This window comes from Pinus tabuliformis, chromosome 1_2 (genome assembly GCF_031772625.1).
Source record: "Pinus tabuliformis cultivar Carrire ecotype Pingquan chromosome 1_2, CPIR1, whole genome shotgun sequence".
In the NCBI taxonomy this organism is placed as follows: domain Eukaryota; kingdom Viridiplantae; phylum Streptophyta; class Pinopsida; order Pinales; family Pinaceae; genus Pinus; species Pinus tabuliformis.
The window spans coordinates 1057030590-1057047305 of NC_142298.1; positions in this window are offsets into that span (position 1 = coordinate 1057030590).

The following is a 16716-nucleotide window of genomic DNA, read 5'->3' on the forward strand; positions in this document are numbered from 1 at the left end:
GAGATGTGTTACAATTTAGTAGGAGGAAGATGTTCACATTGGATCATAAGACTTAAAAAATAAATAAACAAATAAATTTAATATCAACTTAATTAAAATTAAAAAGCATAAGGTATATTTTTTTGAGTATATATATATATCAAGAAACAATTTGAACCCAGGAAATTACACAATAACTAAGGAATTTAAGAAACATATAATTAGAAATAAGAATATATATATATATATATATATATATATATATATATATATATATATATATATATATCCATTTTATTAAATAAGAAACATATAATTAGAAATAAGAACACACACACATATATATATATATATCCATTTTATTAAATAAAGTAAAATGAATAATTTAGAAGATGAGAGAAGAAGACACTGAGGTTGGGCTCTGTGACTTTGAATACATGTAAATTAGGGTTTCCCCTAGGCTTACCATGATGAGCTCTTCCTCCTTAACCAAGTCTGCAAAGCTACACTAAACCTTATGGAGGAAGAATCGATTGATTATTCAAAAGACCCGTACGAGGGCCAACAAATTTGGTCCCATCCAGGAGTTTTCATGTCGCTCTCACACTTGACACCTTGGACGATGCCTCTAATAAGTCAGCACTCTCCTGCTAGTATGAATCTCTCCAGTGACCCCATTCCTCTTGTTCATGTGACGCAGACTCCCAGTTGTGATCCCGTTTTACCTCTACTTCAGAGGATGTGTTTTGTACCAAGGGGATAGATCTAAATTCAGTTGGGCTTCACCGGATGTCAGATGATGCTTTGGGGCCTACAATAGTTTATGGTAAGAATCTATTGCAGTTGGGGGAATCACATGAGTTGTTAATTCTAAATGGTCTTCCTTGTTTCCCAGATTCTCGCTTTTTCACGTGTTGGCCATATGGCGGGGGTGTGAGTATAGTTGATTTTGTCCTCGCTAGCTTTAGTGTTCCTAAATTGATGTCATTAATTGTCAACCCGGGGCTCGTAAGCTGATGAAGTGAAGGTGTACTATATGTACTCAAGCAACCTCTTAGATGTTTTTGTCGTTTGGGGGTGTTGTTTGTGGTCAATTTATCTTCCTAAGATGGAATGGTGATTTTATAAACAGATGAGTGATAGTGTGTGTAAGGTGATTTCTAAATGAGTGAGTGTGTGTTACTGGTGGTTTCTAACTACCTTCTAAACTTGCAATGAAAGTGCTTGAAAGAAATATCTTGAAATGAAACTGAAAGCAAAGCATAAAAAGCCACTTTCTAATGGCACTAGTCACTACTCGTGCTGCTGCAATAAAAAGGTAAGAAAAACCACTTTAAAGACCAATTATAATGTTCAACTCTTCCTAACACTCTGCTTCCAACATATAGTACTATGTGAAACACGATTAAGAAGTAGTTAGAGTTAAGTCTAAAAAGTAATCAAACTCTAAGATGACAAATTATAACACCACTGTGCCTCTCTTCAACATTCTGCTTCCAACATACATTGTAATGTGTAACAAGCGAAGAAAGAGTTAGTGATATAAGTCAAAAACTACCCAAAGCAAGCTGTAATTGATTAGTATTCTGATCTCTTAAAGATGAACAACTTATGATAAGGAGACCATCAATATGTTAGCATACAACTTGAAAAACTAAACTAGAAATCAAGCTAGAAAAACAGAGTAAAGGCAGCAACTACGAATATGACAATTGAAAATACCATCAGAGATAAAGCAAATACAACAAAGACACACAATCCCGGGCTAACACCTGCAGAAAACAATCCTGATTAGTTAAAGTAAATGCTGGAAATGAAATGACAGTGAAAGTAAATCAAAACTGTACGTGTTTAAAGAAAGGAAAATTGCTGAATTCGAAAGAAGGAAATGGCAAGAGCATAAAGGTAAATTTACTGTACACAGGCTGTTATGAATGGGGCCCTCCATCCACAAAACCCAAGGAAAGATCAGCTACGTGAAGGAGTCAAAACAACACAGTCTTCTATTAACTCATATGCAGAAATTACAATAAAAAGTGTTGAAACAACAGCTTCAAAACAGAGTCTTGATAACAAAATAAACACAGCAATTACAATAATCCAAAAGCTAATCTATAAGCGTAGGCACACGCTTTATTTATAGGTGCAGGGATAAACTACCCTCTGCGTGAACTAAGCAACTACAGCCTAACTAATTAACTGCGCAGTAACACGTAGTTTTAACTAATTGTCTTATGCAGCAACACGCAGACAGCTTCGTGCACTTTTGAAGGGAACGGTCATCATGGAGGTTGAATCCAAGGTTGGATCCTGTCTCCCATAACTTGCATAGCGTGGAGGAATTGCCATCTGGAGTGACGTGACCTATCAGCTCACGCAGCACCGTTTGAGCTGGCTTTATTGACCGAAGTTTGATCCACGTTGACCAGAGGTGTGCGTGGCGTTTCTGACCGAACCAACAGCATGCGATCCATGTGTACATCCATACCAACGTACCCATGTGGCCCGTTCCTTGAGAAGACACGTGGAACATAGAGATCAATGAAAAGGCTGCGGAATGACTAGATAGCTGCGGAATTGCTGAGTGGCTGCGGAATTGCCAGACAGCTGCAGAATCTCTGTGCATATGTCAAAAATCTAGACAAACAGTCAAACATTAGCAAAGTTAACCAATTATGCTTAAAGACATCAAATGTAATGATCTGGATAGGTTTATGAGGAAAATAGGGCAAAAGAGAGGGATAAGTGAGGAAAAACTGTAGGTAATGATGGATAATTAGGTGCAAATTAGAGGCTCTACATACCCCCACTACGAGGGTGTTGCATGTCCTCATGCAACGAAAACATTGTTTAATCCACCTGCTGAGATGCCTCTGCTAAGACATCTAGTCTTCTCCTCTTCCTCTGTGTGGCCACATTGATTCTTGGTTTCCTCATCAAGCATCTGAATTTTAAATTGACCAAAGCTCTGTGTAGCTTCCTGCATTTCTTCTTTAGCTTTCTGTTTTTCCTTAACCAAAGGCCCAGATGAAGCATGGTATTATCTTGGGTCATCTTGTCCACTTTAGCTTGCTCCTTCAATTTTTCATTCTCTTGTATGATGTGGCGATTTAAAACTTCAAGCTCAAAAATTTCCTGTTTGAGTGAGTGAACTTGCTGCTCAAGAGGTAGAACAGTGCTTGGACCAGCAGCAGCTTGTTCTAACGTCTCCAGGTAGTTATAAACTTTTTGCTGATCTGGGTCAATCTCTGGTGACCTCTTTGGACTAGGCTCATGCTCAAATTCGGGTTCATACTCAAAAGGACTTTCCTCACGTGGAGGACTAGTCTCAACACGCTCAACATGTGGGGAGCTTTTCTCAAAGTCAAGTCTTGTAGCAACCTTTTCAGGTGTGCTCAAGTCAATAATGAGTGACTCTTTGTCCTTTTTGGCCTCCATTTTGTCTTGTAGCCTGCTGCTCCTCCTCACGGTGGTGATGCTCTGTTTTTCCTTTTGTTGCTTTTGCTTTTGTTTTTGCATCTTCTTGGAAAGAGCAGCCTCATGAAGTTGGGCCAATCTATGTGCCAATGACTGAGTGTCCTCTTCACTAGAATTTTCAGGAGTACGGTAGGTTTCTTGGGCTATAGCTTTTCCTTTATATTTCTTTTGTCTCTTCCTACTCTCCTTTTTCTTTTGAGCAGCCTCTTGGACAATTTCTTGCAGGGTTTCTGTAATGATTTCTTGGGCTGTTTGGTCAATGTCTACAGCAGACTCAGGGTCATTTTCTTCTTCAGAATGATGTGCAACAATTTCTTCTTCAACAAGGTCTTGGACAATTTCTTCTTGAACAACAATTTCAGGGACAGCAGTGTCTAATTGGACAACAATTTCTGGGGTAGTTTCCTCTCTTCTTTTCCTTCTACTCTTTTTAGGCACTTGTGGTGAACTACCAGAGGCTTCCCCTATCTCTTGGAAATGATTCCTTACAAGAAATCTTTCCCATGTATCTCTATTTGCTTTCAACTGTTCTTCAACTAGTATCTTGACAAGCCCATGATGATACAAATGTGGCTCAATGTTTCTTGGATTTCTTTGAACTATTGAGCACATTTTTCTAAGGCTTGAGAGTAAAAAATATGGAAGGTTAATGTCATGCTCTCCTAAGAAATGCATCATAATTTTGGCATGGTAAACATATAGAACTCCAAACCTTCCCTCACATGTAAAGAATTTTTGTACTAGTAGAAGCAAAGCTGTCCATTCTTCCTTGACAAGATTAACAAGGATTCCCTTTGTAAAAATGCTAGTGTCCATACCTGGATTCTTCAGAATTTGCTTCCATTGCTGGTCTTTTACTGATCGGTTTTTAAACCATCTCTCTCCAGTTTGTGGTAGTGAAGTGGCCTGTGCTAAACTGCTTTCGGTGACTGTAAATTTCAGATCTCCTATCTCCACTTGGTTGTCCTTGTCTTTGAAAGAACGTGCAAAAGCCTTTGTGACCTCTCTATGATAACCCTTGAATTTTTGGATGCACTGGAGCCAATTTGCCTTCTGCAAGGCGTCTTTGATTTGGGGATATCCTTCCAGAAATTTGGAGCCCTCTGGCTCTGCTCTCAAAAGTTTACCCATCAGCTCTCTGGCTTGTCTTACAGCCCTGTTTTTAATACTTTCGAGAAAGGGTTATACGGCTTCAACAGTGGCTTCACACAACAGATTTACGGCTTCAGCATAACAGCCGTAATATACTCACAGCAGTGGTTAAAGTTCAGCAGAGGAGAGAAAAATGAAATAGAGTATGGTTATGGTGGCAGAGTGGTGAATACGGCAGAGCAGTGGAAAACAAGGGAAATGCGGAGGTGAATCAACAGCGTGAATGAGATTATGCATGCGTAGGAGGGTTATGAATAATGGGAAGAAACGGTTAAGTCCCTTAGACATCGGTCATGAGTGTACATTTGGCTGCGGAATCATAACGCAGAGAGCCGTAGTACAATTGTCTACGTCACTCAGGTACAAGGGTTTTAATGGAAGAGCAGCCGTGTTGAGTTTTGAAATCGTGATGAATAGGGACCATTAAGGCTGAGAGATACACGGATTTCTGGTCGAGTAATGGAGAGGGCTGGTAATCATTACATTAAATGGCTGAAAACACAACCCGGAAACCATGCAAAATGTTATAACCGTAGGTTTAGAAATTAGATCATACCTGATGTATCCGCGCTTGGATTCCTTTGGCTTATCTGACATCAACCTTTCATTGTTTATTGCTGCTACATGACCTTCTTTCAATTTTTGCTGATGATTTTTGGATTGCAGATTCCTTCTTAAAACAGACTGTGTTTTTTTTTTATGCGGGTGCAGAAAGTGTATCGGCTGCGGAATTGTGATGTTGGCTGCGGAATTGCTCCTCAGCTGCAGAAACTGCAGTGATACCCTTTTGTCTGCACAAAACAACTTTAGCTGTGTGAAATAAATCTGAAAATGACTTTATTGGTGAGATGGAATGTAATGGATGGATGGATGGAAAGAAATGAGGTGGAGTGAGAGTGATTGGATGAATGAGATGGTGAATGAAGTGGATGAAATGGCGAAATGAGATGGAAGAGAGAGATTTTTTTTTTTGGAAAATATGAGGTGTCAGGTGACCCTGATTTTCACCTCAGATTTTCTGCATAAGACTGCCAATCAGAGATTGGTTTTCAGGCTTATACATTTATTCTTTTTTTTTTTTTTTTCAAAAACCAAAGATTAGGCTGATGGAGGAGAAGAATCCTTCTCCACCAACCTGATTGCAGAATCTTCTTTAAACAACTTGACAAATTCCTCTTTTGAGAGTGGCTTCTGGTAGACTTTCAATCTATGGCCATTCACAATAAGAGGGGTCTGAAGCTCATCAATGGTCTTCACTCGAACTGCTCCATTTTTAAAGACTTCATCAATCTCATATGGCCCAAGCCAATGAGTTTGAAATTTTCCTTTGAAGTCCTTAAATTTGGAATCAAACAATAGTGCCCAATCTCCTTTCTGAAACTTTCTTTCTTTGATGTGTCGATCATGCCATTTAGTTCTTTGGTGCTGAACTAGATCGGTCCTTAGAATTGCATCTTGTCTTATTTCATCTAGCTCATTTAGCTGGTCCATTCTGTGTTTTTGGGCTTCCGAGAGGCTCATCCCCAATTGGACTGCCATCTTGAAGGTCTTGATTTGGAACTCAATGGGGAGCAGGACTTCCTTCCCATAAACAAGTTCATAGGGAGAATGTCCTGTTGTGTTCCTCCATGTAGTTCTATAGGCCCATAAGGCTTCAGGAAGCCTTTCCGCCCAATCTCTTCTATGAAGATGAACAGTCTTGGTGATAATGCCTTCAAGAACTTTATTGGTAGATTCCACTTGGCCATTTGATTGCGGATGGTATGGAGTAGATGTTCTGTGCTTGATCTTATATTCCTCCATCAGCTTCTCCATCAATTTAGATGTAAATTGGCTTCCTTGATCTGTTACAATTTCTCTTGGGACACCAAAACGAGTAAAAATATCCTCAAAAAGAAATTGAACAACTGAATTTTCAGTGGCAGAAGGCAAAGCTTTTGCTTCTACCCACTTAGTAACATAATCAGTACAAACCAATATATACTTCTTTTGCTTTGATGGTGGATTAATAGGTCCAACGAAATCTAGAGCCCATTTCTCAAAGGGTTCGATGCATACCTGTGGCTGTAGTGGCATTTCATTTGAAGGAGTTGGTCTCCCAACTCTTTGGCAGCTGTCACACCTTCTAACATACTGCTTTGCATCTTTGAAAAGAGAAGGCCAATAATATCCTAGAGAAAGGATTTTATAGGCTGTCCTCTTGTCAGCAAAGTGTCCGCCGCATGGTTCATCATGACATGCCTTAAGAATGTCAGGCATTTCATCTTCCCGAACACATCTTCTGATTATACAATCTGGCCCTGTTTTGAACAATTCATTAGAAATCCAAGAATAATGTGAACTCTCCTGAATGATTTTCCTTTTCTCATTAGGAAATAAGTGTAGAGGTAGCTTCCCTGTAACTAGATAATTAGCAATATCTGCATACCAAGGAGTCTTGGTAGTTACTGCAAACAAGTATTCATCTGGAAACTTATCTTCTACTGGAGAATCTTCATTAGTGTTTTGGATTCTAGACAAGAAATCAGCTACTGTGTTTTGTTTCCCAGGTCTATCTAACACAGTAATGTTGAATTCTTGTAAAAGTAAAAGCCATCTTGTAACTCTGCCATTAGTAACAGGTTTGTTCATTAAATATCTTATGGCAGAGTGATCAGTATGGACAAAAGTTTCATAGCCGGTTATGTAGTGTCTAAAATTATTGATCGCATGTACCACAGCTAAGAACTCTTTTTCTGTCACATTATAATTTAACTCAGTGGGAGTCAAATTTTTACTGGTGTAATAAATGGCATAAGGGATCAAATCCTTTTGTCCCAAAACAGCTCCTAGAGCTGTATCTGAAGCATCAGTAGAAATGTGGAAAGGGAGTTTCCAATTTGGCCCCCTTAAGATGGGTGCTTCAGATATTCTAGTCTTTAAAGTTTCAAAGGCGGACTGACACTCAGGATCCCATTTGAACTCACAGTCCTTGGTAAGCAATTTGAAAAGAGGAGATGCTATCTTAGTGAAGTTTTCAATAAATCTTCTGTAATATCCAGTAAACCCAAGAAAACTCCTAACATCTTTCTGGCAATTTGGAATCGGTAACTTAGAGATGACTTCAACCTTGGATCTATCAACTTTAATTCCATCTCCTGAAATATGATGTCCTAAAACAATCCCTTCAGTAAACATCATAAAACACTTTTCATGACTTAAAGAAAGATTTGTTTCCTTACATCTTATCAGTACTTTTTCCAAATTTTCTAGAGCTTCTTCAAATGTGTTACCATAAACTGTGAAATCATCCATGTAGACCTCTACACAATCATGAATTAGATCTGAAAAGATTCCTAATACAGCCCTTTGAAAAGTAGTAGGTGCATTGCATAATCCAAAAGGGAGTACTCGGTAGGCAAAAGTTCCCCAAGGACAAGTAAATGTGGTTTTGTCTTGATCTTCAGGTGCCACCTGAATTTGATTGTAACCACTAAAACCATCCAAGAATGAGAAAAACTTTTTACCTGCTAAAGTATCTAATACTTGATTAATAAAGGGCAAAGGAAAGTGATCCTTTAAGGTTGCTTTGTTTAATTCTCGATAATCAATGCAAACTCTCCATTTACCATTCTTTTTGGGCACTATAACCAAGGGAGAAACCCATTGGCTATCTGAAATAGGGTAAATGAAGTTCACATTGAGTAACTTCTGGAGCTCTTCTTTCACTATCTCCCTAAGATTTGGATTCATCCTTCTTTGAGGTTGTCTGATTGGTCTACTGTTTTCCTCAATATAGATGTGATGAATACAAGTCTTAGGGTCAATACCTTTCATGTCAGTGTATTCCCATGCAAATGCAGTAGAATGTTTTTGCAAAAGTTTGGTCAATTTTTCTTGTTGTGGTCTTTCCAAGTTTCTATTAATGTTCAATGTTTTCCCTGGAAGGATTTCAACTGTAGAACTACCAAACTCTTCCATTCAGAAGAGAGACATTTGTCTAGATGATAAACACTCTATGTCAGAATTCAATTGAAATTGTGTAGAGTCATATTCTGAAGATGGTTCAAAATTTTCTAATGTACTCAGAATTTGACTATCTTCACTAATCTCAGAAATGGTAAAGACAGGTTGTATAGTATCTTCATCATCGACCCACTCATCTTCTCCTATTTCTGTTATTGCCTTTGCTGGAGGATACAAGTTGAATTTCTTGGTGGAATTACCATCTGATATATACATGTCCCCAAACCTACAACTGATAAAAGCATCAGCTGTTGCTAGCCAAGGTCTTCCTAAAATAAGAGGATGTCCTCCTAGATTGTTCTTGGGAGTTAAGATTATAAAATCAACTGGATATTCCCAAGAGTCTAGGGAGACTGGAATGTCTTCCAATACACCATCAGGTTTAATGATTGATCTATCTGCAAGTTGCAGTAAAGTAGGTGTAAAGAGAAGGTTAGGAAGCTTTAACTGATCCATGGTCTGTCTACTCATGATGTTGATAGCAGCTCCTAAGTCAATCAAAGTATTTGGGATTTCAACCCCATTAATATGAGTTTTGACAATAGGGCTACCGGGATCTACATACTTTTGCATGGTAATCTTACCCATCATAATGTCTGCAATTTTTCCAACTAGATGTATCCTTTTAGTATCTCTGGTTCTCTTTCCTGTTTTCTTCAAACTCAACTCCTTTATTGTCTTTGCTAGAATGGGAATTTCCTTAATGGCTTGTAACAAGGGGATCTTGATACAGACATTCTTCAATTCATCTAGAAAATTATAGTCAGGCAACCAAATTTGCTTTTCCACTCCTTTGTCAATTTGTAATCTTTCAGGAAAAGGAGGTGTAGCTAAAGATGTAGGTTGCTCAACTATGGGAGTTGTGGGGGTTGATTCTTTTTCTTTTTCTTTTTCTGTTTGAATGTTTGGGTGTTGAAGGGATACTTCAGAACCCTTATTAGCTCTAAGAGATTCTTCCTCAGAAATGCTTGGTTGTTGAACATTTATAGAAGGTTGATCTAGGATTCTACCTGATCTGAGTTGTACTTCGTTAAGAGGAACAACCATATAGGTAGGGAATGGTTGACCTTCCATCATGTAAGCATTTTGAGGGTTCCTATTATTGGGATTTGGTAATGGCTGAGAGGGAAGTTGATTTGACTTTTGTTGGGATTGAAGCAAGAGTTGAGAATTTTGATTTTGTGGAGGAGGTTGTTGTTGTTGAGGGTATGGCAATGATAGTTGTTGACCTTGATTTGGAAGTTGTGGAGCTTGCTGATTCTGAAAAGATGGAGGATATTGATAGAATTGAGCAAATCTCCCATAAGGATTTTGCATGCTTTGCATCCATGCTTGAAAAGGATTTTGAGGTTGAGGCCAAGGTTGTTGCCAAGGATTCCAATTTGGTTGGGGTTGAAAATTCATAGAGTTGTTAAACCCTTGATTTTGCTGCCCCTGCCAAGGTCTCCTTGCAACAAAGCAGAGAGATTCAAGTGTATTCGGATCTTCTTGAAAGACTGCTTTGAGCCCAGGGATTGAAGGACAGTCCTTGGTCTCATGAGTTTCTGAGCAAATTACACATGTTTCTACAACGTGTGCATCCAAGGGACACTCCCTTAAAGCATGTTTCTTTCTACATTTCAGGCAAAAGATGGCCAAAGCCTCAGCTTCTGTTTTCTGTTTATTATGAATCTTAAGGGTGTCTAATTGTTCAATAAGACTCCCTAAGATGTCAGTTTTGAATTCATCAAGCATATTGCCGATCCCAGCCCTACTTACCGATCCAGTTGCAGATTTATTTGCTCTGAGGAGGGAAGGATCTCTAGGCCCTTTTTGAGTTTTTGATTTGCCCCTTGAGAGATGGATACATAGTTCTGCTATATCATTGAGTGAAAGTTGAGATATATCTCCTTTCCCCATCATGTTCAAGATGTCTATCCATTCATCTCTAATGGCTTTTAGTAGGAGGGCTTTCAAGGTCTCTTCATCCAAGCTACTCATTTTTGCTCTTTTTAGGTTGTATTGGAATCTTTCAAGTAAATCTTCTAAACTCTCATCTTCTTTTTGTACCATTTTAAATACCTCATCCTTGTGATTAGTAGGCATGCAATAATCCAGATACCTATCCAAAAATGTTTGTTTCATTTCATCCCAAGACCTAATGGATTGAGTGAGTAACCCCATGAACCATTTCAAAGCTTGATCTTTTAATGTTGAAGGGAACAATTTGAGTTTCTGGGAGTCATCCAGATAGTCATATGTTTGGCACACAACTTCAAACTCGAATAGAAATGTTTCAGGGTCTTCAGTTCTTAACCCATGGAAGTTTGGAAGGACAGATGGTGATATATTTTTCATAGTGGCTCGGGAATCCTCATCAACGATAGGAAACCCAAATGAGTTATCCCCATCTCTATTTCCTCCTCCAATGGGACCTCTACCTCCTCCATTGTTTCCTCCTCTTCCTCCTCTACCTCTACCTCTACCACCTCCTTCTTCCTCTGCCATGATGGTTCCCCTAAGGATTTCAAGATCTTCTGGTTCTTCTACAAAAGGTGAATGAGAAGAAATTTCTCCTTCTTCTTCAGATGATTCTACTTCCTCAATTATAATTGGTCCTTCTGTAGGAGAAAGAGAAGGGTCTCTACCTGGTTCAAATTCAATAGAAGGTGTGGGAGAGTCAACTCTTGGCCCTTGAATTCCAGGAGTGTCGGTTGGAGATGAGGGAGGTGTCTCTTGTCTATCCCTTGAAGCAGATGGACTTGTAAAAATTGAACTTCGAGCTCTAGCTAAAAACCTTCCCCTAGAATCTCTAGCTCTATGCATGTCATTTTTTTTTTTTTTTTTTTCTTCAAGTCAAGTTAATAGTTCTTTTTCTGATCTTCCAGGTCACTCTAGGTGCAAGAAGAGAGCATACTCAAGAAGCTACTAAATCAATAACTTTCTCTTTTCTGATCCTCCAGATCACTTTGAAGTGCAAGAGGAGAGCATACTTTGATAGGTTATCAACTTCTTTTCTTGAAATTTTATGTTTTTTTTTCTAAGAATATGGCTACTTAATTTCACTTCCCCGGCAACAGCGCCAAAATGTTTAGTCAATTTAGTGTTCCTAAATTGATGTCATTAATTGTCAACCCGGGGCTCGTAAGCTGATGAAGTGAAGGTGTACTATATGTACTCAAGCAACCTCTTAGATGTTTTTGTCGTTTGGGGGTGTTGTTTGTGGTCAATTTATCTTCCTAAGATGGAATGGTGATTTTATAAACAGATGAGTGATAGTGTGTGTAAGGTGATTTCTAAATGAGTGAGTGTGTGTTACTGGTGGTTTCTAACTACCTTCTAAACTTGCAACGAAAGTGCTTGAAAGAAATATCTTGAAATGAAACTGAAAGAAAAGCATAAAAAGCCACTTTCTAATGGCACTAGTCACTACTCGTGCTGCTGCAATAAAAAGGTAAGAAAAACCACTTTAAAGACCAATTATAATGTTCAACTCTTCCTAACACTCTGCTTCCAACATATAGTACTATGTGAAACACGATTAAGAAGTAGTTAGAGTTAAGTCTAAAAAGTAATCAAACTCTAAGATGACAAATTATAACACCACTGTGCCTCTCTTCAACATTCTGCTTCCAACATACATTGTAATGTGTAACAAGGGAAGAAAGAGTTAGTGATATAAGTCAAAAACTACCCAAAGCAAGCTGTAATTGATTAGTATTCTGATCTCTTAAAGATGAACAACTTATGATAAGGAGACCATCAATATGTTAGCATACAACTTGAAAAACTAAACTAGAAATCAAGCTAGAAAAACAGAGTAAAGGCAGCAACTACGAATATGACAATTGAAAATACCATCAGAGATAAAGAAAATACAACAAAGACATACAATCCTGGGCTAACACCTGCAGAAAACAATTCTGATCAGTTAAAGTAAATGCTGGAAATGAAATGACAGTGAAAGTAAATCAAAACTGTACATGTTTAAAGAAAGGAAAATTGCTGAATTCGAAAGAAGGAAATGGCAAGAGCATAAAGGTAAATTTACTGTACACAGGCTGTTATGAATGGGGGCCCTCCATCCACAAAACCCAAGGAAAGATCAGCTACGTGAAGGAGTCAAAACAGCACAGTCTTCTATTAACTCATATGCAGAAATTACAATAAAAGGTGCTGAAACAGTAGCTTCAAAACATAGTCTTGATAACAAAATAAACACAGCAATTACAATAATCCAAAAGCTAATCTATAAGCGTAGGCACACGCTTTATTTATAGGCGCAGGGATAAACTACCCTCTGCGTGAACTAAGCAACTACAGCCTAACTAATTAACTGCGCAGTAACACGCAGTTTTAACTAATTGTCTTATGCAGCAACACGCAGACAGCTTCGTGCACTTTTGAAGGGAACGGTCATCATGGAGGTTGAATCCAAGGTTGGATCCTGTCTCCCATAACTTGCATAGCGTGGAGGAATCGGCATCTGGAGTGACGTGACCTATCAGCTCACGCAGCACTGTTTGAGCTGGCTTTGTTGACCGAAGTTTGATCCACGTTGACCAGAGGTGTGCGTGGCGTTTCTGACCGAACCAACAGCATACGATCCATGTGTACATCCATACCAACGTGCCCATGTGGCCCGTTCCTTGAGAAGACACGTGGAACATAGAGATCAATGAAAAGGCTGCGGAATGACTAGATAGCTGCGGAATTGCTGAGTGGCTGCGGAATTGCCAGACAGCTGCGGAATCTCTGTGCATATGTCAAAAATCTAGACAAACAGTCAAACATTAGCAAAGTTAACCAATTATGCTTAAAGACATCAAATGTAATGATCTGGATAGGTTTATGAGGAAAATAGGGCAAAAGAGAGGGATAAGTGAGGAAAAACTGTAGGTAATGATGGATAATTAGGTGCAAATTAGAGGCTCTACACTAGCTAGAACTTGCTCCCTTTTATTCACCATCTCTCGGTCTCCCCCATCCCCCTTTTTGATCATGCACTTCTTTCCTTCTCTCTTCGGTTTGACCCTCCCCTTCCACCCCATCCTTCCCCTTGGAGCCCACCTCGAACCACCTTTTGATTTGATGAAGGCGATCCTGACATCTTCTCCTCTACTCCACACAAGATGCTCCCATCAGAAACCCAGTTCTCCTTGCTTGATTCTTCTTCCACTAAATACACCCTTCTTTCATCTTCCATTTGGGAAGTAACACTCAAATCCTTCCCTCACTCCACTCGTGCCACTTTCACCTCCTGAAAATTTGGATCTTGCCCCATGAACAAATGGTATGATGACGAATGTAAGACTCTACATCGAGAACTTCGATATTCTTTCACCCACTCTCAATCCTTCTACCCTGACATCAAAGCTTCTTACCATCATCTCCTTCATTGTAAGAAATGGCTCTTTGTCTCTCATAGAAGATGAGAACTTTCCTCTCTCATTGACCACTCCCCTAAACAATTCTTGCATACCATCCTTCCCTGATGCTCCCCTCTTCCTTCTAACCTCAGTTCTTTAAATACGGTTTCCATGCTTTCATTAGTTACTTGGCTGATCTCTTCAACCATGTAGTCTGTGAAGGTTTTCCACTAACATGGTCACACCACATCATCCATCTGATCCACAAATCAGGCTCCAACTCAAATCCTAATAACTACTGAACGATCATGGTGGGCCACATGTTCTCGAAGTTGTATGCTATTGTTATACATAGGAAGCTCTCTAATGACCTTGAGCAGAGACAACTCAGAGCTAGGGGACATGCAGGTTTTCGACCAACTCATTAGACCATTGACCACATCTTCACCCTTCGCACTGTGATTGACGAGGCACGACATCGCTCTTCAAAAGTCTATTGTTGTTTCATAGATTTTTGGAAAGCTTTTGACTTTGTTCCTAGGGAAGCCTTACTCCAGAGAATCAAAGATATTGGCATCTCGACGACCCTATTGACAACTATTACGCACCTATATGAGTTCGTCCTTGTACGTCTTCGCATGGTTCATGGGATGTATGATTTCATCCAAAGTACTATTGGGGTTAAATAGGGTTGTCCATTGTCCCCTACCCTATTTGGGATATGTATTGATGAGTTGGAGGCTTTTATACAAGAGCATATCTAGGACACTAATGGTTGCCTTCTTCATGAAGTCATGATATCTATTCTACTATTTGCTGATGGCGTAGTCCTCCTCTCCTCATCTCCAGAAGGATTACAGTGGAAGTTAGATGCCTTACCTTTGTTTTGCAATCTTCGACAGTTGACAATCAACTTGGGTAAAATTGAGGTTATGATCTTCAATGGGGTGAATAAAACTTCGGACCTTCACTTCCTATTCAGAGGGGAGGAGGTTGATATCACCAGCACGTATACATACTTGGGGGTGCAATTCTCAGGTCCCCACTTCATTTTGCGACTAGCTCTTCAGCCTCGGATCAACAAAGGATATGGATCCTTAACCTTTTTTGAGAGACAATGATTTTGACATCACTTCCAGGACATCTTGTCCAAGATGAGCCTCATGGACACCTTGATTCATCCCACTGTTCTATATGGCTCAGAGATTTGGGGACCGTCTTTACTTGAGTCGAATTGGGCTTCAGTTGAGAGAGTCTAGGCTCTTCTTCTCTGCTGCATCATTAGATGCAATCAGAAAATACCTCAGCACGTCATTCTTGTAGAGTTTTGAGCTCAACCCTTTCGGCTTGAGACAGTCTTCAGTTTGGTCTCATTCTTGAATCGTGTCTGGGGATTTGTAGACTCGATAAAGAGTAGTGACCGTTACCCTTACTTTTCATATTGCCCTTCTGAGAATATTGCTTCTTCTACTCCCTCGGGTCGGACTAGATGTTGGTTTACAGGATTTTCAAACCTCTTAGAGTCAGTGGGAATTCAGTTGGATCGTCTCCCTCCTTTCCTATATTCCTTGGATGCTCTTGGTCACCTTCTACCTACTAGACAAGAGTTGAACAAGATCATCAGGGAGGACATTTATAAGCAGTTCGTCCAGGTCACTTGGGTCAATCCTTTGGGAGGGTTGCACCCAAAGATGGCCTTCTATGCTGAGAACTTCTGGGAGTTGAGAGACGGGGTCATTATTCGACCCCAGTATACATTTCACCACTAGATGCATGCTCTTCACATTCCTCTAGGCCAGTTCAAAGTACGTTCTCATAGACTTTGGGTAGAGACGAACCACCAGATTGATAGGCCAGACAAAATCTGTCAGGTATGCCATGTACAGGAAGTAGAGACCGAGGTGCACTTCATTTTTGGATGCCCTATCTACTACAAGATCAAAGGAAGGTTCCATTGCTTGTTCAGAGACTATCAGACCCTCACAAACTTTTTCATGTATCCCGATCAGAGATGTTTGGCCTTATATATGTAGGAGGCTCTTAGGTTCTGAGTGCATATTATTCAACCTCTTATCAGACCAGACCTCACACAGAGGATCATGACATTTTTTCAGCGTACTACCTTCAGACAGGGGCACAAAGAGATCAATTGATACCGTTTCATATCCAAACTCTAGACCAATGAGGATTCGTGGGACCTCACCCTGCCAAGGATCCATGGGACCTCACCTTGCCACACGAGACCCCAACAGCTAAACCGTCTCAGATCTGTCCCTGGGTGAAGGACTAGGTCCTCCAAACCTCAGCAATGCACAAACTCCCCTAGGCAATGAGTTATTGGATAGTTCGTACCTCCCACTGACCCTTCATCAGGCCATTAAACTTTGTGGAATTTTTTCAGTGCTCTTCAGTCAATCTCAGATTTTAGGAGAGATGGGTTTGATCCTCTTTGTCAGGGCATTCCATACATTGTATCTTTTATGTTCCTGCATTGTACCTTTTATATTCATGCATTTTATTTTTTATAGGATACTGTTTGGTTCTCCCGCATTTTATGGAAATCATTGTACTCAACAGTCCTTTTGACCTACTTTGTGGTCATTAGTTGGACATAAATACAATTATCTTATCTTATCTCAAACCGAGGGCCCCACTCTCCCCACCTTGCTTCAAATTTGACTTACCTGTTTCTTCCATAGAGTTAGACCTTTCTCTTACACCATTTTCATTCTCTCCTCAAGTCATATGTGAATTA